General features: G+C 43.6%; 1 protein-coding gene across 4 annotated transcripts in view; it reads right to left on the bottom strand.

Annotated features, from left to right (window-relative positions):
• Positions 1-4297, bottom strand: part of Prdm2 (PR/SET domain 2) — a 103867-nt gene extending 99570 nt beyond the window's left edge. For 3 of the 4 annotated variants that reach the window (XM_021650239.2, XM_021650240.2, XM_060379126.1), the window contains exon 1: positions 4191-4297. The gene's annotated coding sequence lies outside the window, so the exon portion shown is untranslated. The remainder of the gene's footprint in view (positions 1-4190) is intronic. The other variant, XM_060379127.1, reaches the window with a different exon arrangement.
• Positions 4298-15757: the final 11460 nt, after the last annotated feature.

The following is a 15757-nucleotide window of genomic DNA, read 5'->3' as shown; positions in this document are numbered from 1 at the left end:
CATGAATAAACACTATGCAGAATTAAGAAAAGAAATAAGTATTTATTGTGACCGGGTTTACTATAGGCAATGACTCTAACACATGCTTCGAGGAGGTGGGATAGAGAAGGAAAAGTATTCCTTTTATGAAAAAAATTTTAAATGACACATACATTCATTGCACTGAAATTATTCAGAAATTCCTGTCATTAAGAAAACCACTCATGGGGCTGGAGAGACTGCTCAGAGGTTAAGAGTCCTGGTTGCTCTTCCAGAGGACCCAAGTTCAATTCCCAGCACCTACATGGCAGCTCACAACTGTCTGTAATTCCTGTCCCAGGGGATCACACTCCTCCTATATGCAGGCAAAACATCAATTTGCATACAATAAAAATAAATTTTGAAAAAACAAAAAATATTTAAAAAAAAACACTCATAGGAAATAGGGCTCTAATGGCAGATTTTTTTTCACATTTTATTTAATCGTGCATACTGACCAAATATTATTTCATAGCCAAAATAAAGAAAGAACCATGGCTAGTATGATCTTTACTTAAAATGACTACAAATAAAGATTTGGAGACATATTTTCTCCCACAGCAGAAAGTGCATTAATGACACATTTTCCAGGAAGATCAATTAACTATCTTTAAAATGCAATGTATTAAAGTTAGGGAAGCATTTCAAAAGTAAGTCTTCTTTCCTTAAGACAAATTTCTGTGCATAACCCCAGAGTGTTTGTTTGGAGGTTTTTGTCTGTTTGGTTTTGGTTTTTTGTTGTGTTGTTTTGTTTTGTTTGCTTGCTTGCCTGTTTTTTAAAAAGGAGAAAAAAAGTAGTGTTTAGAAAAGCACAGGCATCAATCTTCAAGGAGTTGTTTCAAGTCTCATTTTCTGGAAGAAAATAGTTATTTCTATGCTATCCAGCATAATGGACCAAATGCTTAAATTATTCACCATAGATCAACTATATGTAAATTTATTTAAATTTCATAATAATTTAATCTGCATACTGGGAATGCTGATCACGTCATGAAAACTTCATAATCTCCAGGCTATTTCACACTGCCATACCTCTTGCTACAGAAAGAGTCCAATGTTCAACTGCAGAAAGTTATTTACTCTAGAATCACAAAAGCAAACGCTGGATAGGAAGCTCATTCCCTTCTTCAAGGTTTAAATCATAGCATCTACCCTTAAGAGTTCTTTGAGACACCATAACTGCTTCTGTGATTCAACCACCCAACAAAGGAACTTTCATTTAATGAGGTAGTTTAGAATCATACAATTCTATCCCTCCTAATGGACACTTGGCAATTTTGCTGACTTCACAGCTTCTCATAGCTGATGGAGAAACCACTGGCACCTTGTGGGGCAGGAAGCAGCTAAGCATTCCGCCATGGACAAGAGAAACACCTCCAACAAAGACTAATCCAGTCCAAATGACAACAGCACAGTAGCTGAGAAACAATATTTTACTGGAACTCAATGTTATCCCTAACAACAGACTCTGTAGGTTTCCCTGACTTGCTCTAAAAAAACATTTTCCATAGCTCTAACCAAAATTTCTAAATTCAAAAGGCAAGCACTAGGACATGACACGAGGCCTCACACCAAACACTGTAACTGCTGATGGGCAGCATACACATTATGAAGCCCTAAATACATGTCATGCTCAGCAGGTCATATCCCCTTCACATCCAGAATTCCTTACAGATGCTCTCTGCACAGAAGTGTGTCATAGGCCCTCAATGTTCACATATTCTTTCACTATGGAATTTTCTAGTGAAAGCTTCAGATTTGCTGTTGGGAGTTTTTCCCACTGTACATGTATGAAAACAAATATAAGCTAGTCAGAAGACATGACAATAACAAATGATCCACAGTGCTTTCTACTCTGGAAACCGTGATTTAACAGACCCTGAAAGGTTTCTTAGTCAGATCTATACTTGAAAAGATATCAGCATTCTGGGCGGGGGGGGTGGGGGGGAGTCCCATGAATAAATAAATAGCCAATGTGAAATAATCATCAAAAGAAACTGTGTGCAGATAAATGTGAGTTACACAGATACCTCAGACAAACAGGGAGCTGAAATGGACTGTGTTACCTCTTTAGAAAGGTAGGTAAAAAGAAAACTGTATAGTCAGACCCTAAAAGGCAGATTTTACAGTGTTCACGTCTTAGATAACTACAGAATTTTTAAATTCATCATAGAGATGAAGCTTACAAATTTTAATGAAAATAAATGTCAGACTTTAGAAGCTTTACAGATCAATGTGGAATTGGTTGATGAATGATGGCCCATCCACACATCAGACAGCCATTAAACAACAAATTGAAGAGCAGGCAAAGACATAACATAGACACAACAGCATAATGGAAGACAAGCTACACCAATGCAGACATATCGTATCAATTCTGTATAAAATGGCATACACAAGTGAATGCTTCTATAAATAAATGTGTGCATAAAGAGAGACAAGCAGGCACACCATGAGGGACTGGTGACAATCTGCTACAATGTCAACAATGGCTATCTGTGGAGGCGGAAGGTTATGGCTGCTTTCTATTCCTTCTTTGTGCTTTTCTCTGTTTTCCAACTGTCCTGCAGTGAGACTATTTTTCTGTTTTGTGCTCATAGATCCAATACATTATTACAAAATTATACCTATTATCTGGAGCACTGTATAGAAAATTAAAAAAAAAAAAAAAACAAATGAAGCCAACTCTTCCATGAACAAACATTCATTGAGCATTATCATATCCCTGGTTCTAAGAACTTTCTAAATTCATCAATGGCTTTAAACAGAGAGACACACACACACACACACAGAGAGAGAGAGAGAGAGAGAGAGAGAGAGAGAGAGAGACCTGAAACAGCACCAAATGCAACTGAGTGTTGCCTCCAACAATGGATTTACAGCTCTATTCCTGTGGGTTGAAATAAAGGGGGCTTACAAAATGATCTATAAAGGTCTTCAAAGCTAAGCTAAGATTGCACATAAAAAATAATTTTTACCAAATAAAGTGTAAGAAAGCTTGGAGGGTGACAGCCGCATGAGATGTCAAAAACAGAACTCTACAGAAAATAGGAAAATAACATAATAATGACTCTCAGTTCCTCCTCTTAATATCTGGATGCAAACTTCTTAAACTTCTTTTTTTAATACTACCATGGGCAGGAATAATTGAACTGTTATCTGTGCTACTGTAGGCAAAAGAACCACTGGGAGGTTTTCTTTGCTGTAAATATTACTTTATACAATAATCCTGAAGCAAACAAAAACTTTAAGATACATTTTAGTCATGTTCTGGGAACATTTTGTGCTAGAAGCAAACATTCCAGGATTTGATTAAAGGGTCCTAAGGGCAAGGCACTGGAACTCAGCAAAACGCAGTCCACGTGTCAAATACACCCAAATCTTCAATACATGAAACATGGGGGGTGGCGGGGAACCCCATTTCTCCAGGTGCAAATTCCAGCTGCTTAGTATGAGGCCACGGGGCTCCCCGGTTATCTGTGGGATTGTTTCCCCCAGCTCGAGGCCCGACCTAACGGTACCAGGCCGAGGGCTGGTGCTTCATGCGTGGGTCGTGGAACAACACGGACCTGTTACGTGTATTCCCTGACTCTCTTGTCACCCTTGGAGACACGGTAGACAGATCTTTTGGCTAACCCCAAACCAGTCATATGTATGTTAGTGCACACCTGTGACACACGCACACACGCACCACCCACGGTGGGTCGATGGGAACGTTCGGGGAGACCGATGGCAGGTTTAGACCGCCCAGAAACTGCACGGGAAACACAAAGGCTGGACGGAGACCCAGAAGCAAGCCGGGGATGCAGATGCACTCACTCAGCCTGGACACAAAAGAGCAGAGAGCAGCGCAGCCCCGCGGATGGGGACCACCCGGGGCCCACGTGCGGTCCCCGCCAACCCCGCGGCCGCGAACCCCACTCCGCTGCGACCGCCCCCCAAAACGGGCCCCAGACTTGGCCGCAGGGACCCAGGAGCCGCCGGGCGGGAGGCGTCGGGGAGGGCTCGCCGCGGGTCCCGGCGGGTCGGAGGAAGCTGGAAGGGGGCGCGCCAGCCCGCCCCTCCATCCCCTCCCGGCCCGCCCGCCCCCGCCGCGGCGGCCACGCTCCTCACCGACACCAAGCGTCACCCCCCGGGGCCCACCCGCCCGTCCCGGCTCCGCCGCCCCTCACCAGAGCGCGACGTGCCAGCGCCTCAGCGAGCCCAGAGCCGCCGCCGCCGCCGCCGTCGCTCTGGCGCCCGCGGCCGCGCCGCCGCCATCTTGGCTCCGGCCGGAAGTGACGTCGACACGGCGCCCGCGACCCCGCGCGTGGCTCGCGGCTCGCGACCCCGTGAGCCACGACACGACTTCGCGGCGTGACCCCGACCGACTGTTGTCGTCCTCGCTGTCAGTCACTCGTCCACCACGCTCACCCCAGAGCTTTACCTCGAAGAGAAGCCTGGGTCGCCGCCATCGCTGGGCCGGCCTGACCACTGTAGAGTTATGGCTGAGGAATCCACCATCCTTCAAATGATCGGAGCTGCGGGGCGTGGTGGGGCACGCTTTAGTCCCCCCAAAGACTCATGAGGCAGAAGCAGGCAGATGTCTGTGACTTCGAGGCCAGCCTGGTCTACATAGTGAATTCCTGGATAGGCAAGACCAACTCTGAGACCTTGTTTCAAACAAAACAAGAGAAAGAGTCCATTCTGAAGGCCATTATACCTCTGTCAGGCAAATACACCACTTAGGTTGCGTACAAAGGGCCAGTGCAATCACACGCACTAAAATGAAACTCCGGCAAGGCAGGTGCAGACTGCCAGCCACAGGCCTACCTCAGTGCCATAGATCTGTAGCACAGTTCTCCTTGTTTACAAACAAGTGAGCAGTGGTATGTGATAGAAATGGGCTGGGTTGAACTCTAGACCACTTCTGACATCCCAGAAAGAGGTCTGACGGGAACACAATTACCTATCAATCTGGAGTTGTGGGGAGATTAAAAATTACAGCTGTCACATCTAGATGGTACTCAAATCCATGGGTACTTAAAGATAAAGCTATCTTCTGAGAAGAAATGAAAAAAATCTAAATGTAGTAGGCCATATTCGTCCTCTGTGAAAAGGATCTGGTCCGAAGAATAGGTAATATATTGCGTTCAAATATGTCTCCAGACTTTGGAAAGGACAGGAAAGTTCATCAAATGTACGTGGAGTTTAGAAAACATGTCAATCAACATGGATCGTGGTATGCTCCGTAAAAAGTTGGTGATGTAGCTGATCATCTCATTGATATTATTGACAAGTGAAAATAATGTCAACCGTTGTCAAGGTCTCAAAAATGGTCACCACAGAGCCCATTGAAAATGGAAATAAAACTTCAAATGCTTACTAATTTCTCTTTTTAAAAATTTGTAAACCTAAGAGATATAGGAAACCATGTTTCTAGAATATATACTTGTAAAAAGAATTTTTATTTACCTGTTTCAATTGTTGTCTTGGAGGCTTTACTGACTCTATCTGTTAACCTAGACCTAATCCTGGAAGCTTCTAGCTTTTGTACAGTCTAACCTAGGCCTAGAATGTTTGCAGCCTCTGAGACTTGCTACTGAATAAGCTTACCCTTTCTTCTTTCTGAACGCTGGACTGGCTGGTTCAACTAAGCTGTTCTGGCTCAAACTCCTCTCCCAGCTAATTTATTCAATCTGACTTTTCTCTCAGCCCTTGCATTGCTCTGTCTCACCTCAAACTAACTTCAACAAACTTTTCTAATCTTTTGGCTCCTTGTCATTCTCTGGTTCATTCTGTCATCACCTGTGTTCTTTCTCTGAAACCTGTCTCTCTATTACTGTCCTGGTAAAACAGCCTTCTCCTTTCTCAGTGTGCTTAGCTTCCCTTTCCTCTCTCAGAAGAGTTGGGCAAATTCTGTTCTGTCTAGTCTTTATTTTGCCATATTTTCTGCCACTCAATTAGACATCAATTTCAAACATGGGTGCTTTCCTACAAACTAACTTTACCTTCTATGTTTGGGATTAAAGTCATGTACCACCACACTTGGACCTAAGCTTTTCTTTACCTGAAACTTGCTCTAAACCAGGCTGGCCTTGTACTCAGATCTGTTTGTCTCTGTCTCCTGGATTAAAGGCGTGTTTGTATTCTAGCCAGATCACACAGACCTAGATCTTTGGATATACTTTCTTGCTAGAACTGCCATGTTCTGAATTAAAATTTCTCTACATATTTGATTATGATAAGGCTGCCATTGGATTTTACATTCTGTACTTGTTTTATGCCTTGAAACTAATTTATGCTTTGCAATTAATCCATGCATCAAAATCATCAAGTATCTGTGGGAGAAAAAAGGAGACTACCACCTCATCTGCCATCAAACTGCCACACAAGTCATCATTTTTAGAAGAAAATCTCTATGCCACTGACATCAGATAGAATGCAAAAGGAAAATAGGGGACTGTCAAGTCAAAAGTGACTTGATAAGACCAGAGGGTGCCATTCCAAGAGAAAGCTGACAAAGAAGTCTATCCTTCCTGCCTTTAATCTAAAATTATGATGTGTTTTTCCCCTGGGGCCACTATTTCAGATTTGATGTCTTAAAACAACAGAAATTTAATCTCTTACAAAAGTGGAGGCAGGAGTCCAAAATCAGTATCAGCAGGCCAAAGCTAAGGTGTCAGTAGAACCATACTTCCTTCCTTCGAGGTCTCTAGAGAAGACTGTTTCCTTCTTCCAGCTTCTGGCGACTGCCAACATTCCTTGGCTTGTGCCCATGCCACCCAATTCTTCAAGGACATCATCTTTACACTCTATCTTCACTTCACGTTCTCCTTTGTAGGTAGTAAATTTTCCCTCTGTTCTTTCTGAAAGAATGAATACAGTTGCATTAAGGAGATCCAGATAAACCACAATTAATCTCTTCATTGCTTAGTCACATTTACAGAAATTCCACATAGAGTAAGGCTTGACAATTCAAGGGATTGAGATGAGGTCAGATAGTGAACCTTTGGCATTTCTAAATCCCACCTCTAACCAGCCATTGCATACTTTTGATCTGTGTATTTTGTTTCAATTCTTTAGCCTGTGACACTTTTCAGAATAATACTATACTTTACCTGTTTAATCCAAAACAAAGGCTATCAAGATTACAATGTAATTTCATTGGTGATAAATTAGCTACAATGTATACTAAATACTAATGTTTTTCTCCTTTGCAATGGCAAAATGTGTTGCTAATGAATGAAAGCAGGAATTGAGACACTTTGATCACAATCCATGGTCTGTTTATTAGAAGATGGAAGTATACAATGTAGTCATTATCAAAATCTGCAACATGACTGGAACTCCATGCTGCACAAGTCATCTGGCTCAGCTCTGGTCAGTTTTGTGCATTATGCATTAGTGTTCATGGGAAACAGAAATTTCACTACCTACAAAGTAATATGAAGGTAGAGCACAGCGTGTGAAGATGCCAGCCTTGGAGAACTGGTTGGCATTTCACGAGCTACACGCTTCACTCAAAACCCAGAACAATTTCCTAAATACTGAATATATTTCTTTTTTTTCTTTTTCTTTTTTTCTTTTATTTTTATATATATTTCGAGATACCGTTTCTCTCTGTAGCCTTGGCTCTCCTGGACTCACTTTGTAGACCAGGCTGACCTCAAACTCACAGAGATCTGCCTGCCTCTGCCTCCCAGAGTGCTAGAATTACCGACATGCACCACCACACCCAGAAATAGGTAATTTTTAAGGGGGGAGGGCATCTTCCTGAATCTCAAAATGGATGTATTAAAGCAGTCATCTATAACCCAGACACTGTATATTTTTAAAAGCGTGTGGTTGTAATTAAAACCACAATTTCTACAGAACTGCCCTTTACAAGATTAAAATTGTTATAGTTAAAAATCAAAGAATTTAAACTGGAATATCAGTGACAATGCAAGCGGACTTAAGACTCCCTGAATGACAGTACTTGTTCTGTACTAGGGTCTGTTCTAGACATTGTGCATGGATTATCTCACATTCCTCATCGCCATGTATGGGACTAAGGCCAACAGGGATGAGGAAAGTTCCAAGTCAAGAAACGAGACCAGGTTTTGAACTTGTTCAGGTCCATAGGAAGCAACCACCTCCTCCTTGGTGCACATGCATGTTACAGCTACACTGGAGAGGTAGACCAGTAGTCGCTGTGAACAACCATGCTATACACATATACCCAAGCAAGGAATGACAACTTAAACAATTACATGAGCCACCAAGAGATGGGAAGCTTATATCAGAGATTCTTCTTAGATAAAAATAGATGAAGTTCAAAGCTAGACATTCTGGGGACGAAAGATGCATCTTGCCGTACGACAAACACTGTCTCATAAGAAAACTGCTGCGTCGTCACCACGTAGCTTTTTTACTCAGAGTGGGGAATCTGAACAATAGTCGGGGGAAGTGGATGTCACCTGTTCTGAGCATCCTCCCTGCTCTTGACTCCCTGCTCTCACCTCAGCCTTGCCGTAGCACTGACAGCTGCCGTTTACAGAGACTCTGAGGCTGAAATTGCCTGTTGACACACAGCTGGAGTCAAGGAGCTGTGTGGTGTCAAAGTCTAGGATGTGTCCCCTGTCATGCTGCTTCCAGTCATGAAGGTGCCCCAGGGCACGGGGGACCGAGAGACACTGCCCCAGCTCTGTAAAACTGTGGCATGGAGGCTAGAGGACTGGATCGGCACCCTCCTGCTTTTGCTGTGCTCTTTGAGGGCTAGCTTGGGGAGAGGGAGTCTTTTACATGTATGTGTGTGTAGTGTGTGTATGTGTGTTTGCATGTGTACGTGCACATACGTGCATGTGGAGGCCAGGGGCTGACATTAGGTGAGGTGCCTTTCTTGACTGCTCTCCACTTTAAGGCGGAGTCTCTCTCTGAAGCTTGACTATTCAGCTACAACTATTCAGCGAGTACAGGTAGCAGCAAGCCTTGGGTCCCCTGTCTCAGACTCCAGGGCGCTGGGATTTTTGGTGGGCTGCCACTCACTCCCCATTTACATGTAGACTGGAGATCCAAATTCTAATCCTCGCTCTTGTTCTGCAAGTACTTACCCACTGAGCCATCCTCCTGCCTACTACAGGGGTTTTGTCTTATTTTGGTTTGCTTTGCTCTTGTTTGGTTTGCTTTGGTTTGGTTCGGTTTGAGACAGGCTCCTATTGTTCAGACTGGCTTTAGCTTTACTAAGTGGCTGGAGATGGCCTTGAACTACTACTACTGCCGCCTACTAACAGCTACTGCTGCCGCTGCTTCTACTGTCTCTAGAATTATAGGCCTGTACCACCACACCCAACCCCACGGGCAGCCCTCCCCCGCTTCCCCCCCAAGGAAAAAACAGCACTTTTTAAAAGCAAGAAAAAGAGGGCTAGAGAGATGGCTCAGTGGTTAAGAGCACTGGCTTTCCTTTCAAAGACCGGGATTCAATTCCCACCACCCACATGGCAGCTGACAATAACTCCAGTCCCAGGGGCTCCAATGCCCTCTAATGGCCTCTGCAGGCACCAGGCATTCAGCTGGCGCACAGACATACATACAAGCAAAACACCGATACACATAAATAATAAATACATTTTGAAATAAACTTTTTTTAAAAAAAGAACCAGTCCAAAATGATAAAATAACACCTGCAGCAAAGATAACTTTATTCTATCCCGAATGAAACCCAGATGATGTAGTCTTCATTTTTCCTTTTCAGCCTTGAGCCAAACATGTTAGTGAATGAGGTAAGAGGTCCAGCCTTTCCCAAACAGCTGCCCCTAAGTAGCCGTCTTTCCTTCTTTCTCAGAAGCTGCAGTGTGCAGAGCTCAAAGGCCTTCGTGGTTTGTTCCCAAGAACACAAAGGGAAAGTTCCATCTCTGTCGTCCTCGAAGGCAGAATTAATTCACTAACACACCACCACGATGGCATGAATAAAACATATCCGTTGGCAACAAAGACGAAGTGAAATGTATTTCAGCAGGAAACGGCAGCAGTGTGGGAGGGAACAGAAGATAAATCAGGTGCAGAAATCCACAGGCTACACTGAGGTGGTCACATGGGGAGGTGAGTTTTATCCCTGGGGTTAGAAGCTGTGCTCTCTGTGTTGGGTGGGAAACTGCAAACAGGACAACCTGGCCTCTCCCTACTGGTCATTTCTCAACACATCCTCAGTGTAAACCGTCTCTACACAGGTGCCCCGCTCTGGAAATCATGCTGTCTCTAGATCCCCACGCTCCAGAAAGGAATGGTTGCATTGTTGCTGTTTGGCTGAATGTTTCCCATCACCACTTCTATATTAGAAGCCAGCTTCTGGGTGAAATCTTCCTTAGTTATGTGGTTTTTGTAGACAACACAGTATTACAAAGTATTATCGGTGGGCTTAAACAATACACCGGCATTTTCTCACTAGTCTGCAGGCATGGGTTAGGTCTTTTCGGGGGATCAAGAGATTGCACATCTCTCTCCAAATTCTGGGTTTGCCTCTGTGTTGCTCAGCTTATAGACAACATCATTTCGGCAGCCTCTGCCTTCACAAAGGACCCTTTGAAAGAATTCCAGTCACTGTGTTTGAGGCTCACCCTACATGAGGATGGGCTCAACAAATCCGTACCTGCAAAGATGCTATTCGAAGGTCACATTCTGAGGTCACAGAGTACATGAATGTTGGAAGACATTTTCCAACCCAGAAGGAGAGCCGACATGCATCATTTCTTCTTTCTGTGGGTCTCATTACACCCTGTACCTGCAGCTGCCTGTGTGCTGACTGTCCACTGCAGTGCAACCCCACGTGTGTCTTATACCCCAAAGGTATCCTAAGATAACAATCGTATAACATCTCCATCGTGTTTCAGTGAGAGACACATGTCTTCCTCATAGACACTGTTGACTAATAAACACAATGTTCTGTCTTGCCACTGAAATATGGTCTCTAGGACAGAAGAACTAGCCACAGCCAAGCCTGGCATGTAGCTCAGTAGAATGCTGGTTTAGCTCGAGGCAGATCTTAGATTCACTCCTCCACATTGGGAAAAATATGCCTTAAAATTAAAAAATATTCCTCCTTCACCCTGCCCAAAAGATTGAAATGCAGATTTCCTTATAAGATTCTTGGACTACCAACAGAAATATGAACTCTTAAGCATTTGTGATAAGAATGCATCACATTCCTTTGTCACAAAAAGTCATTTCAAAAATATGAGGCCCATTCTGGGTCCATAGGTAAGGGAGCACCTGTCAGCGCTGAAAGCTCAGAGCTGGGTTTGTGTAAGCCCTGACAGGCGCCTGTGAGCCAATTGTGACTAACTTTGATTGTGAAACTGGGTGAGACTGTTTACCTTCAGGAGACATTTTACAAGGGCCGTAGCAGCGTCACCATTAACTAGAGAGCAGGTCTGGCTTCTAGTCGGTCCCAGCCAGGCAGGCAGTTGAACACTCTACTGGGAACAGGAAAATATCTTCTATATCAGAGGAATAGCTGGCTGCAAAGACCACGGCTGTTCCCAAAACTATGCTGGAGAACTCATCTGATTTTCCAGCCTCACCTTGGGGTGTGTTTCTGTATGACTGGAATATGGAGCCTAGACTCATCCAATAAAAGAGAATTGTCTATTTTTTTTATTATTATTTTTCTCATCCCAAAAGCTCTTTCAGATTTGTTGCTGTTGTTTTGTGTTTTTATGACAGGGTAACTCTGTGTAGCCTTGGCTGTCCTGGATTCCCTCTGTAGACCAGGCTAGCCTTGAACTCACAATGATTGCCTGCCTTTGCCTCCCTGAGTGCTGAGGTTAAAGGAGTGTGCCACCACCCCTGGCTTCTTCTTATTATTATTTTTTTAATCCCTCCCAGTGGCAGTTTGAATAAGAAACATCCTTCATGGTTTTTGTATTTAAAACCTTGGTCCCGCTGGGCATGGTGGTACATGCCTTTAATCTTATCACTCAGGGAGACAGAGGCAGGCCGATCTCTGTGAGTTCAAGGCCAGCCTGGTGTATAAAATGAGTCCAGGACAGCCAAGGCTACACAGAGAAACCCTGTCTTAAAAAAACCAAAACAAACAAACAAACAAACAAACAAACTTTTGAACTTTGATTCCGATTGGTAGCGCTGTGTTTGGGGATGTTTAGGAAGTGCATTCTTCCTGGGGGAAGCATGTCACTGGGAAAAGGTGCTGAGGTTAAAAGCCTTGCGCCACATCTAGCTTTACTCTCTCTGCTTGCTGCTTGGGCTTGAGCGTGTGAGCTCACAGCTTCCCACCCCTGCCATCACGCCCAATGCTTGCTGCTAGCCTCCCTGTCATGACAGGCTCTTACCCTCAGCAATCATATGCCCAAATCAACCTTTTCTTCAATAAGTTGCTTTTTTGTCTCCCTTCATGGAATTTTAATATCACAAATACGTTAGCTTATACACTGTACAAATATTTATGCATTGAATACTCTAGAATAAGCAAATCTTGTAAGACTACAAAGAGCTTTTGGGAAAATAATTGCAGGAACTAAGGGTTTGTCGGCATGGTACTTGATTAGCATGTACCTTGGGTTTAATCTCCAGAAAGGAAAAAATGTGTCAGGAACCTGGCAAGGAAGTGCTTGCCTGTAATCTCAGCTACAAAGGCTGAGAGGATTATTTGAACTCAGGAGTTCAGGGCCATCCTGGGTGACATATAATATATATGGAAAAAGAAATGGGGAGAGAAGTTTAAGTGCGGGGAAAGGGATGGGAAAGTACATAAGAGGAAGCATATAGAAGTCTAGGATTTTATATTTATGTGTACATATATAGATACACATACACATACTCACACACACACATACACATACCTATACAAGAGTTTAATTGGAGTTATCCTACATGGAAGCCCCAGGCTGCTAAATAAAAAGCCCTGGGCCAGGTAGGGGATACCTCTCTTTAAATTGTTAGTTAGAGGAGTCCTGGAGAACCGCCTCCAACAATATAGGTTATTGCTCCTGCTCTAAGTTGCCCACCAGCACTTAGTGGTAAAACTCTATTACTGAAGACATCACATGCTTTTGTCACAGTCATGGAGGAATCTACCCGATACAGACCAAGAAGCGTCCTCACTTCTAGATAGATTTTAGAGTACCAAAGAATGCTATACAGCCTCTGGGTAGGAGAGGAATCAACATTCTTACCCAGCTGAGAATTCTGTATGCTGCAGTAATGACTGGTCTGGCAGTAGATGCCATGGGTACAGCAGTGGTATAAATGTTTGGGGGGTAACTGATTACTCATTAGCTGGCTTTCAGGCCTGATCCATAGGAGGGAATACATGTTTGCTACTATGTGTCTAGCCGAGAACCCATAGCTGTAGAGGTAATAGCACCCAGGGGTAGGATGAAAAAACTGCTCCTACTATTTTGCTAAATGGGCATATTATCAAACTGCCCTCTAACTTCATATCTCTATACCCGTAGATTAGTTCTGCTCTCCGACCTCGTCAGAGAAATTTCTTTGTGCAGTAGACAGCAACTAATGCAGAATCAACCAGTTAAAGCACAGAAAACAAGTGTCACTAGAGTGCTCAAATGGGACCCCTATATCACACCCCTCCCCTCTCCTCCTCCCCCAGAAAGGCTCACAGATCATTGTAGAAAAGGGTATGGAAAAATTGTAAGAGATAAGAGATTGAGAAGGACCAGAGTGAAACAGTGTCTTCAAGACATGACAGAACTACTGCACTCATGAACTCAGCGCAGTTGTGGCTGCCTGTGCAAGATCAACACAAGATGGAGCCAGTCAGCATTCCAGCATGGAGGAAAAAGAGGCTTAGGAGCTCCCACCTTAGCTAAGGAGTTATTGACAGCTGGTGGCTTCTGGGAGGGGGATGGTCAGTTTTCTCCTGGGAGATGGCCCCTAATGGGCCAACCAGGCTCCAGCTGATAACCTCACATGCATGAATCGATGGGAAGCACAAACTGGACTCTATGGGTTATTTTTTTTAAGGGACATGAAGTTTGGAGGGGACAGGGGTGCACTTGGGAAGAGTTGGGGGAAAAAGTACAGAGTAAATATGATCAAGATACGTTGTATATATGTATGAAATTGTCTGAAAATAATAAAGATGTTATGTTTTATCTGGTTATTTTTTAAGATTTATTTATTTATACATACGATCACTCTGTTTGCATATACGCTTTCTGCATGACAGAAGAGAGCATCAGATCCCATTATAGATGGTTGTGACCCAACATATGGTTGCTGGGAATTGAACTCTGGAAGAGCAGACAGTGCTTTTAACCTGTTAGCCATCTCTCCAGCCCTTTATCTGGTTATTTTTAAGGCTGAGCACATTCGAGTGAAATCTAAGATCTGTAAGGATCAGTAAACACAAACAGTCGTGCCAAATGGGCCTCTTATGAGAAAACTGAAGCTTCACAGCCCAGTGCTGTGGTTTCTTGATCTAAGAAGATCATTCACTCATGCTGTATAACTGGAGAGGGATAGCCTGTATCCAAGAGCGTCTCATGCGGGGGGGAAAAAAAAAAGGCATGGCAGGCTCCGCATGGGAAGACTGGGCACACAGAACACCCTCTATGTATTTTTCTCCAGGAGCAGCTGTCAAAACAATTTACAGGCTGGATTGGCAGCTCATTAGCATCCTCTTTACCGACCGGAATTCAGACTACTTTCCAGCAGACAGAGCAAAGAGGAGGAAGCAGCTGCCCTGGGCCATGAGGCTCAGGCTTCTCTTCTGACACGACCAACATTAACAATAGGCATGCCTATGGACTGGCCTTTTAGTCACCATGGGGTTGTCATCACGAGTCACAAATCCTCAACTGCTTCTTATAATTAACTGTGATGAAGTATTACGACTGTCCTCACAGCAGGGCCAACCAACGTTTTAGCAGGAAAGCCATCCTTTGTGTGGGAGATTTATTAGTAGTGCTTAAATGTGAAATGGACCCCCGTGGATCTTTGTAAAATATTTATTTTAGTCTTTGAAAATGTTGGCGCTTTGCTTTTTATTTTTCGGTGTTTTCGGTTTAGGCACTTGTCCGAGCTAGTGATACCCAGCATCCCTGGGTCTATTTTATATTCCATCTGTAAAGTAAAGGGGTCAAGCAAAGCCTGTAAGGCCCCCTCTACTTCTAAAACATTCATGGCTCTGGTTGCATTTATTCACATTTCTCCAGGGCCATTTCACAACTAAAAACCAAAACCAGTCTTAACTGATGAGAGATGTTTTGAAATATCTATTAGATTATGAGAGATGCTCTAAAAAAAAAAATATTATGGGCTGGAGAGATGGGTTAGCAGGTAAGAGGACTCAGCACTCCTGCAAAGGACCTGGGTTCACGGCCTTCTCCAACACCTGCTCCAAGGGCCTTGACCTCTCTTCGGCCTCTGTAGGCACTGTTAGTGTGGTGTGTATACCTACATGCAGGCAAACACTCAGACACATAAAATAAACATTTTCTAAAATAATAAATGGTATAACCAGGCAGTGCACACCTGTAATTCCAGCACTCTGGTAAGACAGGGAGGAAAATCTGGAGCTGGAGGCCAGGTGGGCCACGTAACAAATCTCTGTCTTAAGAAACAAATGAAAACAGAAGCCCTGAAAACAAGCAGAAAAATCCAAATTCTCCCAAACCTTTTTATGGAACTTTCTGCATTTGTTTTAGCAACAACAGCTACTTAAGTAAAAAACACATGCAAGTCATGTTCTACTATATGCCACATACAAAACAAATGAGAGCACACTACTGCATAACTT

The sequence above is a fragment of the Meriones unguiculatus genome, chromosome 3 (genome assembly GCF_030254825.1).
Source record: "Meriones unguiculatus strain TT.TT164.6M chromosome 3, Bangor_MerUng_6.1, whole genome shotgun sequence".
Lineage (NCBI taxonomy): Eukaryota > Metazoa > Chordata > Mammalia > Rodentia > Muridae > Meriones > Meriones unguiculatus.
The sequence above is the reverse complement of the archived record's forward strand: the minus strand, read 5'-3'. Positions and strand labels throughout refer to the sequence as shown.